Source organism: Bactrocera neohumeralis, chromosome 5 (genome assembly GCF_024586455.1).
Source record: "Bactrocera neohumeralis isolate Rockhampton chromosome 5, APGP_CSIRO_Bneo_wtdbg2-racon-allhic-juicebox.fasta_v2, whole genome shotgun sequence".
Taxonomy (NCBI): Eukaryota; Metazoa; Arthropoda; class Insecta; order Diptera; family Tephritidae; genus Bactrocera; species Bactrocera neohumeralis.
Genome location: NC_065922.1, coordinates 27,360,396 through 27,378,741, shown reverse-complemented (window position 1 = coordinate 27,378,741; position 18,346 = coordinate 27,360,396). Strand labels below are relative to the sequence as shown.

The following is an 18,346-nucleotide window of genomic DNA, read 5'->3' as shown; positions in this document are numbered from 1 at the left end:
GCCGTTAGAATCATCAATCCATATTTATTCAAAAATGATGCCAGTGAGAACGTAGCCGTCAATGGCGATTTGTGAACCTAAATTGAAAAACTTTTCGTGTTGTATGTGGAGAGATTTTCTGAAGAATAATATATTCAATAAGAAGATATGTACGATTTCATTTTTGGTGACTCTGTTAAAAAGTGGTTTAAAACTTTTTTCCAGAAACGAAAATATAATATGCATAATCTAATTGGATTGGTTTTATTCCGAGTCTTCAAATTAAGAGTATAACATTGATTCATATTTTGATTAAAAATATTGATATTGAAAACATCGTTCCAATCGCCTGTATATATGCTTATACATATTTTGCAAATCACGAACGTGTTTCAAATTATGAGCTCGGTGAAATTTCGTGAAATAATGGTGAAAGCGTGGCGCAAGCGTAATCCGATTGCAATACCACTCAAACGTCACAAACATAGAGAAGACATAATCGCGTGATAACACCACAGTAACGCGCGACACGCGGGCGCATGGCACATATATAAACGCACACAGTTACAGCAATTAACTTGCGTGCCACGCACTTCCTGTCACTGCTTCTGCTGCTGCCTGCTGAAGGATAACAATTACCCATCTTCTGGAGGTAAGGACCATATCATTTGTGGTCGTAAAAGGACGAGTGGAGAGGCTAGGGGTTAGAGACACGATGAAACGCCCGACACGCACAACAATTTACAATTTTAATTTGCGCTGCAATTAATCATCGCTGGTGCGATAACTGATGGCGCTCGCATGGCCATCTGATGGTCGGTAGGGTATGGAAAAGTGTTGGATGAAAAATTAAATGAACGATTTTTACAGTCTCGGCTTCACAATAGTTGCACTACAGTATAAAATATTACATATAAATTTTGAGTGAGATGGTAGAAGTTTAAAGTGTTCAGCAGAGGGATCATGGTTTCGATTATTAATGCCTAAAATACTAATGGGTGTTTTTAGAGGTGTAAAAGTAAAACTGTTAAACTAGCTGTAAAAAATAAATATATTCATACGAAACCTATGCTTAGTTCTTTACAAGTGAATAATCTGGATCTCAAACAAATTTATAAATCGCTTAATTTATAACTAAACCTTCATGGGTAGAACTGAGAAGCAGAGCGGTGACGGTCCCTGGGCAGTGGCTAAAGCTACAGGCAAACGATTCGCAACTCTCAGCTTCTCTTCGTCAGTATCTGTAGCAATCTCTTAAGTGCTAAATGCTCCCATTTTTCAACGTGAAATCGAAGATATAAAGCTCTGCCGCTCTGCTAACTAATTTTAGACTGACATCGACAGTTATTTTCTTTTTAAATATAAGGAACAGCTTAAATTGTATACATAGAAGTAAAATAGTAAATAAGCTCAAATGGGTTTCTTAGACAAGTTGATATGATCCCAAAAGTGAGATTTTCAATTTTTAACTCTTAAGTTTGCTACGAAGTTTGTAACACCCAGAGAAAACCCTAGAGACTTTATTTATAAAATAGTTCTATACAGTATTAACGTGACCCGCTGAGTCAATTTAGCCATGTCCGTATATATGTCTGTACCTCAGTTATTGAGATATCGATGTAAAATCACCAATAATATATTTATTTTTTCGAAAACCCGATTGCGACTATCTTTATACATCGTATAGCTACCATACAAACTAACCGAGCAAACTCAAGTCCTTGTATGAAAAACTATTTTACTTGTCAAGATATGCATGAAATTTGCCTCAAATTACAATCTCCCAATATATTATTCAGATCGGTTCACTATAGCATAAAGAAGCCACACAAACTGGCTGAAGAAAATAAGAAAAAAATCTTTTTCTACCCTTTTTGCTATACAAAATGCATCTCTGAACGGCGTTAAAGCTTCGGTGCAGCCGAAGTTAATGTTTTTCTTGTTTTTCTACTAATATAGTAAATTTTTAGTTGCATTTTGACACGTACATAAAACTGAAATGCTACTGGAACTTGTTCAAATACAGTATAAATATAATGTTGGTCATTCACTTTTTATTACATCACACTTTAAACGTTTTGCATGCGTATAAACGCTTACAAAACATGCACTGAAGTGTGGCGAGTTCAATTGATTTATATTTTTTATTTAATACCACTTAGTAAATAATGTTTTTTGTTGCGGTTTCTTTTATTGCTGTACGCATGGATATGCTCGATTAAATTAATGCTAAGGCTATGACCGATAAGAATTAAATACAAATTTTATATTAAATAATTATCCTTATTGGTGAGTTAGAAACATATATCTATACAAGGTTTTCAAAATCTTGTACAATAAATATTTTTTTTTTGGAGAAAAAGTTCGATGAATTGCATTTATGCGTTGTTAGAAAGTCTGCGGTTCTGTAATATGCGGTAAACTTTCGTCCAACAATTTTTTTGGTTTGTGCCTAACGTACTGTTGTACTGTTTTATTCGCGAATAATATGGATATATATATATGGAAAATATGATCAGCAAACGGTCTAAATCTCATTTAAGTCGGTCATCGTACTTTTTGGAAATAAATAGGTAAACTTTCCGTTGCTCGAAATGTTATTTTTACTCATATTTATGCCATTTTTTCTACTTTAGGAAGGTTTGGATACACTTGAAGCTCTTTGAAGCCATAAAATTATATTTATTGCATAGCTATGTCTAAGATTTACAACAGCTACAATAAAGTACCGTAATTGAATAGTGAAGCTGGGTTTTCAAGGATTTCTACAAAATTATATAAAGAGGAGAATACAAAATAGAAGAACTGCCCGTAAACTTTTCTGTATTTATATTTTCGCCTTCCGCCTTTGAATTCCGAATATTTCGGTCGCGGGATACCCAGTTACATTTTGAAGCTGATTATGTTCAAAAGCCATGATCGCCAAGTCAAAAAGTTCTGCCGAAAGTTTTTCACTTCAGTCGGGATAAGCAATATTTAAAATAATTTCTATATTTTTTTGGAAGAACTCTGGTTGGTCAACAAAATGTTCACTGAAGTAGACGTCACAGCATCACTTCGTTGCCGTTGACCTTCAGCATAGATTATTAAATATTTTGCATTAAGCAAGCAAATCCGAAAGTTAAATAGAGTGATATTCTAATTAAAAATTTCCCGCTCTACAGAAAAGGTTTCAATAATTTTTTCCATAACAACATTCCTTTAAAATTTATACGTAGTTTAAGTCATACATCAAGTGACATGAGCATTCATACAAGTGCATTATGCATTCCGTGTTGCTCATACGACATGGTGTACCATATGAAAACAGTACTTTTGATACACAATTAAACTGGGTATAACTTTTAATGGATTATTTTTATGGTATAAACTAATCAGACCTTTTTATAGATAGGAAAATTTTGAACTTGAATATTATTATTTTCAAAGTTTCAGATTCGTTTTCTATGGATATAATAACGTATACCAAAAGATCAAGAAATACCATGCTAAATATGTGGGAAAAGTAAAATGATTTAGACACGGTTTAAAATGCAAATAAAGACCTTAATAACGTTGGAGTTTTTTTATTTCAACGAACACCCTAATATATCCCAAGTGCTTGTTGAGAGACACACAGATGAACAGTTTGGGAAGACACTGCCAAATTTGTCACTCAGTGTATCTTTACACCAAGTTTTCTAGACACCAGTGAAACTCTTTATACTTAAAGCATGATTCAAAGCTTCACGGAGGTTGACTTCACCAAGTTTTCAAAAACCAATTAAACTCCCTATTCTTAAGGCGTGATCCAAAGCTACAGCCTTTAATGAAACTCAATGCAACGAACGTTATTTTATCAACTGCAGCGCTGCCACTTCGTCCGTGGTTGTTAAATATGAGAACATAAATTAAAATTTTCACCGAACTGCAAATGGCCGGCGCATTAATGCCACTCGGTAGGAGTACGTGGCCTTGAATGGCTTATCGCTGCATGCAAAAGTGCATTCCAATTGCAATTTGCAGTTTCCGGTGTAATCTTTTGTCAGAATCTGGCTGAGATTCTCCACATAAACACACACAAACACAGCTATAAATCAACAATTTCATACACATATACATACATACATGCATACATGCATATGCACCGATGTTAAGTGATTTATTTGTAAACAGATGAGCACACATGCATAAATACAAGCACAGCGATATTGGCATATATAGTATGTATGTATATTTATAAAAATACATTGTGCTTGAATGCATGTAGTATTTATTGCGGCTCATTTGTGAATGGAAGCGCAAAAGCCGACAGCAGATGAATGATGCCTCGAAAATGTTACACACATTAAAATTACGATTCATTTAAATTGCGCAGATAACAAAGTGAACGGATTTGCAGGCACAGTTGAGTTTGTGCGTAATGAATATGCACTTAATGACATTTACATTCTATATGCAAGTGTGTGTGTGTATATATCACTGGCATCTGTCGGCTGCAGCTTGGAAAGAGCGAATAATTAAAATTCACAATGCGCGCGCTTAAAGCTCATTTGCGGGCGTGAAAAATGAGTTTTATTCACAATTTTATGTGATTGCATGTGTCAGTGTGTTTGTTTATAATATACAAATGTATATTTGCATATACATAAGTGTGCAAACGCAAACATACATGTCTTGCGCTCAGTAGTGGAATTCTGTCAATTTAATTTGCTTCAATAAACCGAGTTATAGGAAAATTTATTTCTTTTTCTATTTGCTTATACTTCAGAAAAAAAAACATAATAATTTTCGAAAATTAATAACCGAATCAATCAAGCTGATCATTTAGATGTATATTTTATAGGCTCTCCGACGTTTCTTTCTGAGTGTTGTAAAAATCATGGCAACCTTAATATATCCGGCTAAGGGTAAACAAAAATGAATAAACATTTGAGTTAAATAACTTTAATCTCAATAAATGGATTGAAAAATAGAAAAAAATGTTGAATCCCAAAAACATGACTCAGAATTAAAAAAAATGTTCCAGAATTAAATTTTCTCACGATTGCCTACTTCATTCAAATAAAAAAATTAAATTTTCAATATTAAAATATAAAATTAAACAAGTAAGGAAGACCCCTCTACTCTTTCGACTTGCAAGGATGAAAACCGGCGATATACATAAGGGTTGGCAAAACTTTATTTTAAATTAGCACATTAACCGATATATGTGATATAAAGTCAACTGGAAGTTTGAAAACTTTTATATTAGATATATGGAGGCGAAGGAAAGAATTGATCCGACTCAACCCATTTTCGTCACAACATTATATTATAATCAAAGAAACATTTTCCCCGGATTTTCAATAATGCATCTCAGGGTTTGACCGATATTTCAGCCATACGCAATGATGTTCACGTATTAGGAGGCTGGGTTCTTGTAAAGATATAGTCCGATTTCAAAAATTTTTCGGAGCATGTTGAAACACCTTAAACGCTCTGTTTGTGAAAAATTTTATTTGAATACATAGCATGGTTCTTTATTGGTATACTGGAAGTTGAAAGATTCAGATGGAACTAAAAATCTATAAATATAGCAGAAGTAGGCGTGGTTTTAATCCGAATTGATGCATAGAAATGTTAAGGTAACATTATAAACCAAATTTGGTCGATATCGGTCGAGTAGGTTTTGGTTTCATTCAGGGGTGCTTAAACGATTTATCCTGAACGAACTTGTTTATTACATCTGGAATGGCTTGGAAAATAAGTATATTAAACGTTTTAAATGGAGGTGGTATGAATTTTTTGAAACTCGTGTTTTTCGATGACGCAAGTAAGAAGAATACTATTTTTGGAAATGATGGACTTGAGTTTGGACAAAACCAAATAATGCGCTTGGTATGAAGAATATTGTACCTACAAACATGGAGACGATTACGGTATGCTTTGGGATACCATGGCTTTATCTGAGGTGGACGTTTGGTTTCTTTAAAGGGTGCTATGAACTGCTATGTTTATAAAAACATAATGAAATTCTATTTGAATGCGACTTGGTTAATTTGGGCCTTGAAAAGCATTGGATTTTCCAAGAAGATAACGATGTAGACCACACGGCGCATGCTGCTCGATACTGACTTCTATATGTATAATGCCTCCAGACAAGTAAATTCACCACCACATTCACCAGTTATAAGTACAATCCAACATTTTTAGCACGTTCTAGAAAAATACGTTTAGAGGCTATCAGAAGCCGTGAATCCCGAAAAAACTCCCCTTACCCAAGCATGGAAAGCGAAAATTCTTCCAATGTACCTAAAAATTTTGTGATTTTAATGCTCCGACATTTAATAAGAGTGATTATTTGATTACATGAAAACGCTCAATCGATTCGGCCATTGATCAGCAGCACGCAGTTCTGGGCACAATCTGCATTACAATGGTTTCAAATCTGCACATGCAGACGGTCAACCAGGAATATTGGTTTTATGCTACTGTGGGGTGGTTTTTGCTTTGTGTGGTGGAGCAGAATCTTACTCGAAAATCACATGCTATGAATCGAATCCATTGCTGAACTGCTTTACCACGCCTTCTTAAACATCCTCCTGGTACACTTTCGCCCCAGTTTTAACACTGTTTTTCCACAGAAGTGAAAATGTGCAATGCTTCGTTGAACCCTTGGAATGACAGTTTTTGCGTGTTTAGAAGTCTTTGCGTAGATTCTATCGTTTTCCTTGAAAATCGGTGAAACTTGTGTCATCTGTAAAAATAATATTTTCATGGACGAGTGCCACCGAAGAAGCCGCATGACCAGTTGAGCGATGTTAGGCTTTTCTACGGAGATCATCTCGAATAAATGTTGACATTGATCTGGTCTATATATTCATTTCTCTTGTTTGGTTCTTATGCATACACCGTATAGTCGAGAATTAGCACCGACTGATTACCACTTGTCTTCGAAGAAATATTTAATTTTTGTGAAAATTGACGATTCCGGATCCAAAAAAACGGAAAGTCTTGCTCAGCTTTTGCAATATAGCTCCGGCTCTTCTTTTCGCACAACATTTTGGTTAGTTTAATAAAAATGTCAGTGCTGTGATAATTTTATCACCAAATCAGACGGTTATGAGTTTTGAGCTCAGCCTGGTTCTAAAACATTTTCTTACTCTTTCCCATCAACCAAATTGTTTTTTCTCTCAATGAGAGCCCACTAGCTGCCAGAATATCTTCACCCAAATTTCCAATGCATTACTACACGTTTTGAAGTTATAGCAAGCCCCCACTAATAAGCTGAATGATGTGTCAGACTGATTTCAATACGAATTGTCCCTGAATCCATCAAGCTCCGCGTCTCCCATTCATATACTTAAATAAGTACAACTGCAACCCTGTGCTGGCACTAATACCGACAAATTATATAATTTTTCAGCAGTTCAAGCAAACAACGGTGAATGTTAAAAGAAGAAAGATACTTCGAATTACAGCAACAAAAAATAGCACAAAAGTTTACGCCAACATAGCCAAATGCACTTGAAGATTTTTATCGTTGACCTACTTTGGCGCAGCATAAAGACGACACCGTTATGTCTTGTCGTCTAGGTGGACAATTTGTATGGACGGTAAAAAGCAAATAAAATGACAGAATATTAAGAGCACAAAAGAAATATTAGCAATGAATGCAGTAAACCTAAATAGGCGCTTAGCAAAGGAGGGTGCAATATTTTTGAGATTACAACAATTACAAAAAAATATCATTTTTGTTAATAATAATAATATCTTTTTTAGTACGGGTCAAGGCGATTTAATTTTTTAGCTTGGCGCCAAAATGTAGGCAATGATTTGATGGCTCTAGCTGATATGGTGAATTTGGTAAGGGCAAAATTAAGATACAAGTTAGAGTAATGGTTATCGCTAATTAAAAATAAAAGGAATATTAAGAAGTTTATGCTTAATTGTCTTGAAAGCTATTCATAAAAAATCTAGAAATTGTGAAAAAAATAAATACATTTTCCATCAAAGTGGCAACACTACACTGTACAAAGAACTCCCCCAATGCATAAGCCGCGCAAATCTAGATAAATGTGAATGCAATCGCCAGACTGGCAATCGTTGATCCATTCAAAGCACAAAGTAAACGGCAATGACTTGGCGGCTGGCTTTAACAGCAACAACATTTACAACAACCTCAAACCAGTGAAAGTAAGAACATTTGTGACAATTTGGCGTGAAAATGCTGCAAGCTAAGCACTAAAGAACTGGGACAAAATGTCAGTTTACGAAGGAGTAATTGTACGCTGTATACAACGACGATATGTCAAATAAAGTTTATCTATGAGGAATTATTTTTGGGCAATCTCATAAAATTTAGTTTGTTGTTACTTCTCAAGTTAATGAATACAGCTGATGTTTGCAATATTTGCATTTCCTTTAGAATATACAAAAGAGTCTTGATTGAATCGTATCAGTGGGAAAATAAGGTCGTTACTCCTGCTTTTATGCGGCCCCTGTCTTCTTATGTGTGTGTCATAATTCGATTTTGTCCCCAAATAAGGAAAGAATTATGTTTAATGCTACACAATTTAGAAACTCTAATCTCGCACCTACTTTTTAAAATTCGAGATAAGCCAAAAATTTCTTTTCATATAGACGCAAAAAATATTGGTAAAACATGATAATGTAAATAATATCAATTTTTGAAGACGCATCTATGCTTTTTATACCCTGAACAGGATATATTAAGTTTGTCACGAAGTTTGTAACACCCAGAAGGAAGCGTCGGAGACCCTATCTTCACAAAAGTTCGCACAGGTTTTTTTCTAAGATAATAATGTAATATACGAAGAAATTGTTCAGATCGGCTTATATAGCATATAGCTGCCATACAAACTGAACGATCGGAAAAAAGTTCTTGTATGGAAAACTTTTGCATTTGACAAGATATATTCACGAAATTTGGTATAGATTATTTTCTAAGGCAACAATGTCATCTCCGAAGAAATTTATCAGATTAGCTTACTATAGCATATAGCTGCCATATGAACTGAGCACATAGTTACGAAAAGAAGTGCACCTGTGAAGGGTATATCAGCTTCGGTGCAGCCGAAGTTAACGTTTTTTTTTGTTGGAGGTTAATTTTAAAACCACAAAGACTAAAATCTTCTCAACTCCATTTTGTCCTCTCTGAAGGAGACTTTTTTTCAAGATTTCAAAACGCTGATTTGAAGTTATTCAATGTAAAGCCAATAATTTTCTTCACATTGCATATACATTTAGATTAGTATATAATAGAGATTCATTGATGTCAGGTGAAGAAAAAATTTGTATGAGAGCAATGTGCAGCCAGTCACAGCAATTGAGGAGATAAGATGTGAGATCCAGCTATACATATTATATAATGTTAAAAATCAAGACGTTAACTTTATCTGCACCGCAACTTATTACAGTTTTTAGTTTAAGTTTTCCTCACAGGATCTCCCTTTTGTTCGATAAGTTTGTATGACAGCTATATGCTATAGTAGTTCGATATCGGTGGTTCCAAATGAGCTGCTTTTTCGGGAGAAAGGAACGTGTGTATAATTTCATTTCGGTATCTCAAAATTGAGGAACAAGTGCGCATATATTATATTATATATAGACATACAGAAGACATGACTAAATAAACTGATCAATTATATACATATTTTGTGGGGTCTCCACCGTTTCCGTTTGGGTGCTATAAAATTCCGAGCAGCTTAACTGCCTATGATAGGTGTAAAATAAACTAATTTTTGTTATATTACTTAATATTGTCACTGGTTTACGGCTATATTACATATAAATAAAGGATGATCCATTTCGAGGGTTCCTACTCTTTTGGAAGAAAAAGTACAGAGACTTAAAGTTTAATGGTGAATGTTTATTATCATTCAAAATAACATTCTTTGGCGTTTATTTTTTGAAGGTTATGTCTTTCAAATGTTGGCTGCGGCTAAGTCTTATATTATCCATCCGTTGAGTGCCATATTCGATGACTCGTTCGAGCATTTCGACTGGTAACTGGCGAATGATACGCGTGAAGTTTTGTTCCAATGCTTGAATTGAAATGAGATCGTCCGCATAGACTTTAGACTTTTATCCCCCCAGGAAAAAATCTAACGGTCTGATATCTCGGCCGGCCCAAAATATATCTTTAGTTAACCATTAATTAACTACATTCTAATATATTGGAATTTGAGGAATGCAATGCAACCTAAGAACTATTATGCCCTCTCCAGTTATTGCAACACTTCGTTTTATCCAAAATCAAAGAAGTTAACAAATCCGTGCAAAAGCGCCTTAAATATGTGCAGATGACACCATAGCCTGCAGTGAACTATATAAAATGGGACAAGCTGCCTTCATTTGTTTCTGAGAAGAGCGATTAGTTTCTTCAACCGTTTTTATCGAACTCTCCCAGATATAGCCTATGGAAGTCCAGACACTAATTGCCTGTGGCGTTTTCTACTGTTCCTTCCCCTTTTCAGAAATTCCTCTCGTAAATTGTAGAGGCCCACAGCGAAGAACGGTTCTGGTCTTATCGGACTGATTGCAGCAGCTTCTTTCGTCAGGATATGATTTAGGTCGATGCTGGTAAGGTATTGCGTTCAGTGGCAACCTTGTTAAGCATCTTTATGCACTACAGTACCAATGTTGATTTCATTTCAATGTACACGATTGCCTCTAGTGCCGCTTGACTATCCTACAATGGAGTCTTCCCATTCGCTTTTGCTGACAACTCGTTCCCATGATAGATTTTTTCGAGAATAATTTATGCACATCTGCTAATGGCAAACACATCGTCTTAAAAAATGCTTGAAACCATACCACACCATAGGCACTGACAGTTTAATACGTGGTCCCAATATACCAACTCCAATTCCATATGACGTTTCCAAGCCATTATGCTCCTACTTGTATGAAGAGACTCCTTATGGATGAAGTCCTCCCAATCACTTGATGTCCAGTGAGGCCTTGAACCCCTTTTCAAAGTAATTTTTTTTTGTAATGTTGCCTCTATGAAAAGAGTGCCAACGGCAGACTCTCTCCAATGACGCTCATCTCCAGTTATGACTGAGCTTCTCGAAATTGCACCACCTCCAAATTGAATTTAGACATTTGTCACTTGTACCTCGCTGCCTGCAAGGTGAGCGAAAACACAAATAATCTTTGAACAATGTGCGGAACAAAGAACCTAGATGGTGATTTTTGTGCTTGCACTTCATTTACTGCATTGCATGTAAAGTATTTTTATACATTTTTTGTGTTTCATCACTTTTTACTTGCACATTTTTACTGTCATTTGCGCTATCAAATGCTGTTGCTTAATTTTTTCTCCAAATTTTTTGTTTGCGCCAGTTATCAGCAACTGTTTCACTCTTCTAACCTAAATTTTATTTTCGTGCACTTTCCCACTTTATATATTTAAGCACATATATCAAAGTTTTCTTTATTTTCCTAACCACTTTGGTGCGCCATCATATTTTTGCAAGCATTGCACTTTTATTGCCAGCAATTTTTAGACGCCTATGCACACCCGCAACCGTCCCGTGACCCGCTCGCCGCTGCAACAACTTTCGCTGCCACATTTCTTACACTCGCTACTCGTCCGGTTTTTGGCGGCGAGTCGGTGCGCCATCTTTCATTTCACTGCCTCTCAAATTTACTATATTTCCTCATATCTTGCTTTCTTCCACATTTTATTATTTATTTTTTATTTTTATTTTTAGTTTTTCCTTTTCCGTCTTTCTTGTGGGCGCACAAAGACAAATGTCTATCGGCGTTGCCAGCAATTTCACTGTTATTGTTGTTGGCGTTGTCGCTGTTGCACTTGCAGTGGCGGTGGCAGTGGCAGTAGCGCAGTGACAGCAACTTCGTTATGGCAGTGCATTGAAATGGAAGTGACTTGAGAAAGCGTGGCACACCATACATCTAGTTTATACTTATTTAGTGCGCCGGAGGATGACAGTGAAAAAGTTATGCTTTTGACGACTAAGTGCTCGGGAGGGACGGCACTGAATGAGTGCTGTAATTTAGGACAATTGAATAGGAAAAAATAAGTTATTTAATGATAATTCTCGGGAAAACAGTCGCTGGTAGTTTCTCTCTCTCACACATAGTTAAAAACTTAGTTTTAAGCGAGATATTAAGTTGGGTGTTGTTGAATTATAGAGTTTACAATAAAGGATTTGGATTTAATTTGTTTGTATAGGTACAAAGCCACATCAAAATACTAATAGTAGAAGTTTGCATTCATCAAAACAACCCACTTGACATTTAAACATTTTTAAAAAGCCTAGGAAGACTTGATGTAATATTAAGAAACTGTTTGGAACTGTACTGTTGGTACTGATTGATGAACACATGCCGATATTCCAGCCGGCTGGGGACCAGTAGGGTAACAAGCGTTTCAAGAGTACTTGTGCTGTTGCGAAAACCTCTTGGATCAGAGTGGAACGTTAGAGGTCTATTGAATTGCTTTTAGCAAGGCTCATCTTCCCGCTATTGTAGGAGTTCTAAATAGATACTAACCTAATTATATTACTGCGTTGAAGTTAAGAATTATGCTTGAAGCAAACTTTCAAAGTTGTATGGAGTTGAGCAAGGAGAAGATATCAAGATATTTCCTTTTACCCTGCCCAGCTTTCGCTAGACTAAGGTTGAATCGTCTCAGTAGCTACACTGTTGACAAACTAGCCGAATTGGCCAGAATTGGTATACAAGGTGTGTTCAAAAAGTATCGCGAATTTTGTGTTTTTTCAAAAATTATTTATTTATTCATGAATATCTATTTTGTCCCCTTCAAAGTAATCCCCATGAGATATTATACACTTGTGCCAACGGTTTTTCCAATCTTCGAAGCACTTCAAAAAATCATTTTTTTTTCATCTTCTTCAGCTCCTCCTTCGATGCTGTCTTTATCTCGTCAAGAGAAGCGTAACGTCGTCCTTTCATGGGCCTCTTCAGTTTAGGGAACAAGAAAAAGTCACAGGGGGCCAGATCTGGGGAATGCGGTGGCTGCGGCATCATTACTGTGTTGTTTTTGGCCAAAAAGTCGCGCACAAGCAACGATGTGTGAGCAGGGGCGTTATCGTGGTGCAAAAGCCAATTTTTGTTCTTCCACAAATCCGGGCGTTTCTGGCCGGATTGCTTCGCGCAAATTGCGCATAACTTGCAGGTAATATTCCTTATTGACCGTTCTTCCTTGTGGCAAGAACTCATGATGCACCACGCCCCTGCAATCGAAGAAAACTGTCAGCAAAACTTCCGCGATACTTTTTGAACACACCTCGTAAGTCATCTCAACGAATTTGGGACTGGTTCAAGGCGATGTTTGTGGGTCGAAATTTAGAAGTAGGGCATAGGATTGACATTCTCTGCTGTCCAAGCGAGATTCTTATCGACTTTGCATTCTTGTATGTTTTGTTTAGTTTATAATTTATGATGATCGCACTATACAAGGAAAACTAGGAACCCTTACCGGACGGATATCAAAAAAATTGTTGGTGTCCATATTTTTGGCTTAGTTTTGGAATTCTATAAAAAATTGTGGTATCAATAAATTTGTTTAATACAAATATGTTTTACATATTTTTAAGACATTTTGAATTTTTAAATTAAAAAGAAATCTGTCGTGAAATTAATCTTTCTTGCCTTTATTTTTTTTTATAGACATACGATTGAAAAACTCACATTAACATGTTAGAAATGAAAAAAATAAAGTTATTTAAAATTTGCAGGAAATAAATGTAAACCCATATAAGTGAGTAATACGTGTTTTACATTTTATATGGAAATCACGCAAAATGGAAGAAAAAATTTTCCAAACCCGCTCATACAAAATTATAGCGTAACCTCATTCCTCACACAACGCAGCCATTGGGTATTTTTCAGTGTCGCATATTATTTTCTGTTCAACTCTATTTTAACAAAGTTCTGTGTTAGTTAATTACATACAGATATTTCATATTCAGAAGAATATAACACGAATTTCTGTATATATAAACTATTTTCAAAGGAACTAGCTATATGTATTTAAGCCCTCCAAGTAGATAGCTGTTTTGGGGTAAATTTCAAATTAATATACTTAAAATATTTATAAATTTATTTTACAAGGGAAAAAAGTTCCTTTTCTAAGAAAATCTAGTTGTTCTAATATATGTTTTTATGAAGAAGTAGTTGTAATTCTACGTATGTATGTAGGTACTTGTTTAATACTTGAAGCACCCTGCCTACAAGTGAATAAAAAATACGCTCGAAATCAAACTTCGAAAGAAAAATATTATATAAATTCGTTACTGTGTTATTTCAAAGTCACATTTTACAAAAATTCTTAATTAGAATCGCTTAATCTAAAAAATGAAACAACCAAACTATCTTAATGGCACTATACATCCATAAAAGCAATTACAATGAATAAATTTCTATGTCTCACCTTCTCACCTTCAACACACACGAACATGATCATTTCCTTGCATTCTTTTGCAGTTAAATTTCGACAAATTGTAACAACTAAAAACTAGTTTTTCTTAATATAACTAAATTTTTTACATTCAATTTCTCTGAATTTCTCTTTTTGTTACACTCCAATTCACTTTTTAACATTTCTTCGTTCCGTTTGACGAATTACTAAAATTAAAAAAGTTGCGCCCGCACGCACGGAATTGCTACAAACTTTATTGCACTCGCGCGATTCACTAACACTTGCTTATTAATTATAGGAATTAATTTCAAATTCACTTAACACCTAAAAACTAGTAAAATTAATGCAATATTACATTTTTAATAATTAATAGCCAATTTCATTTAATGCCTTCTTATTGCACTTTGCTTTCCCACTACGAATGTAAACAAAAGCACATGGCTGCATTTAAGTTTCAGCACAGGGCAATTCAGATATGTGATAAAATAATATTTTACTATTTTGAAATTAATTGTGTAATTAAAATTTATTTATATTCATATTTACCAATACAAATATGTAAAAATAAATGAAATTAGTAGAAATTTAAAGAAATTAGTACTGTGAGAAGACAGAGAAAAAAAAAAGAATTCAAAGCAGTTTTGAAACATTAATTTGAATTTGGTTAAATTACTCCACATCTTCGGTCCTTGTATATCCCATTTTTATGCCCTGAACAGGGTATATTAAGTTTGTCACGAAGTTTGTAACACCCGGAAGGAAGCGTCGGAGACCCTATAAATTATATATATAAATGATCAGTATATTGAGCTGAGTCGATTTAGCCATCCGTCTGTCTGTCTGTATATATACGAACTAGTCCTTCAGTTTTTAAGATATCGTTTTGAAATTTTGCAAACATAATTTTCTCTTCAAGAAGCTGCTCATTTGTCGGAACGACCGATATCGGACCATTATAGCATATAGCTGCCATACAAACTGAACGATCGGAATCAAGTTCTTGTATGGACAACTTTCACATTTGACAAGATATATTCACAAAATTTGGTATAGATTATTTTCTAAGGCAACAATGTAATCTCCGAAAAAATTGTTCAGATCGGATTACGATACTGAACGATCGGAATCAAGTTCTTGTATGGAAAACTTTCACATTTGACAAGATATATTCACGAAATTTGGTAAAGATTATTTTCTAAGGCAACAATGTAATCTCCGAAGAAAATTGTTCAGATCGGATTACTATAGCATATATCTTCCATACAAACAGTACACATAGTTACTAAAAGAAATGCACCTGTGAAGGGTATATTAGCTTCGGTGCAGCAGTTAACGTTTTTTCTTGTTGAAGTTCCATCCCTTCGATTGATTTTATATCGTATATACATATCAGTCAGAAACCGAAAACTCGGTTAGAATGGAGTTAGGCTAAAATAATAAGAAATCAATGAAGTCTGTACAGGTTTAACAAGTAATAAAAATTGCCAAGCTCATGAAACCACGTCTAAGCTTGGTGGCTGCTGCAGACAAAGTAAGCAATGAGTACAGCTGAAAATTTTGATGTACTTTAGGTGACACTTGGATTCTCCAAACCCGCCAAATTTTAAGAAACTGTGAGGTATTTTCGAAAAATTTTGAACAACTATTTTTTTTTCTGAAACCACATTTTTCGATTTTGAAAAACTAATGAGAAAATTTTGCCAATAATTGCTACTATAAAGTTTGTTCGATAAATTTTCTGAGCAAGTATCTAATCATAAAGTTGCCTCACCCTAATGTAGAAAATTTATATTTAATTAGATTTATTGGCTTGTTTCACAACTACATATTGGAATTACAGCACATCATTTGCATAGAAATTGCTCATTGCTGTTGTGTGCACATGCGTTAATCTCGCTTTGCAGAAAACGGAATAAATTTCCAATAAAGCTAAAAAATAATAATAAGCCGCATTAACACGCCAGAGTAACGGAAATCCACATCATAAAACTTGCCTGAGCGCTGTGTGTGTCCGCCGAGAGCAGGTGTACACTCGCCACGCGCCACTCCCAAGTCAAAACAAAATAGAGTAAACACCAAAGACGGCGAGGAGCGCGCAGAGTAGCTCAGCGTTGGCTTTCTCTAATTCTATCAACCACATCGACGCAGGATCAACTTCGGAATTGCCTTGCAAATGAAACACGGAAACTCGGATCCACTGCAGCACCAACATCATAAATTCAAATGTAGGGGGCGGGGGACCGGTATGGTGAATGTGACCGCAGCTGTAGAGATGACAGGATAGTGGCTTGCTTGTAATTCCCCAGTCAACGCGGCAAATATTAAGAGCATTTTAAAGCGCTTGTAGCAATTTAAACCGCATGCAACCATTTAACTTTGCGCCGACCTCTAATTCACTCGAGACACCCCGCCACACCACCACTTCACCACTTTGCTTCACAGCGAGTATTGGTGGCTCATGCAACTAACTATTCAAGCGGCATTCCACTTCGCGCACTCCTTGCGCACCCACTCGACGCGCTCCGTCAGATCGGCGCTCACCAGGTGCGGTCTGGCCACTTATGAAAATGAATGAGATGAGAGAAAAGCCGAGAAAAGTTGCGCGCACACGAACACAAGCGCATGTGTCTGTGCGTGTTGGTGGATTTATAACATATGTATATGTGTGTATTTCCTGTGTTGCATGCATATGTCGCTGTGCGCTGCGCGGTTGCCACAGTGTAACTCAGCAGGAGTAGAAAAGTTGGTGAATTTTTTATTGTTGTCTTATTTACATTGCACTTAATTTACGCTCTCAGCTCGGCATTGCGGCGCAGCTTCGAGTATTAACTTTAATTTTTTACATCCCATACATCTATGTATGTAGACACATACAACTACACATATGCGTGAATATTAATCACAGTTGTAAATCATTTAGTTTTGAACTAATTTTGCATGGAAATTTAGTTGCAGTTAGTTACGATGTGCTTAGAAACCACTTTTTCCGAATTATTTTTGCATTAGTTGCGATTTTTTTTTATTTAGTTCCGAACTCTTGCCATAAATTTCAATAAAAAATTTTAAAATGAAGCTTTATCCCGCAGTTGTTTTAAAGAGAACTAAATATCAATAAAAATAAAATTTTCATAAAAAAATTAAAAGTTATAAAAAATATTTTCTAAACACTTCTGTCTATAATAAAAATAATCTCTTCATATAACGAATACGCGTTGAGCCAAAATATTTATTTGTATTTTAGAATATACATAAATACATAAGAAAAATCGTTAATTTCGCTGGCACCGAAGGTACAACACCATTCACAGATGCATTTCTAGTTACTTGATTTTGATCGACCCATCAAAGTTTGTATGGCAGCTGCTCTAGTGGCCTGATCTGAATAATATATTATGTTCAGTAATTGTACCGTTACCTTGGAAAGTAATCCATTACAATTTTTTTGAAGATACCTAATAAATTTAAAAATTCCATACAGCGACTAGAATTTGATAGATCAGTTTGTACGACAACTGTATTAACTATATGCTACAGTGATCCGCTTTGAACAATTTGTTCGGAGAGTGTAGCATTACATTTCGGATTATTTACATTTAAAATTTAGGGAAGAAGATATCTTCTTGTCAAATAAAATAGTTTTCAATACGTGGGCTTGAGTTTAATCAATCAATTTGTATGACAGCTATATGCTATAGTGGTTCGACAGCAGCAGTTCCGGCAAATGAACAGTTTTTGGGAAGTGTGCAAAAATCGATTTGTTTTCAAGAAATGAGGGACTATTTTGCACTTATGCAGACGAATAGACAGACATGCATGGCTAAATCGACTCAGCTCACTGTTCTGAGCATTTATACTTACATATAGGGTCTCAGACGTTTCATTCTAGGTCTTTTTCATGGCAAACTTAGTATACCTGTAAGATGAATATTAACATTTAATTCTTCGAAATAAACAAAAATCGATATTATCCCG

At 35.3% G+C, this 18,346-nt stretch overlaps 1 protein-coding gene across 1 annotated transcript in view; it reads right to left on the bottom strand.

The window, feature by feature from the left end:
* The window catches only part of LOC126758843 (acetylcholine receptor subunit alpha-like), a 350,795-nt gene that overhangs the window by 173,954 nt on the left and 158,495 nt on the right, over nucleotides 1-18,346 (bottom strand). The gene's annotated exons all lie outside the window — the stretch shown is intronic.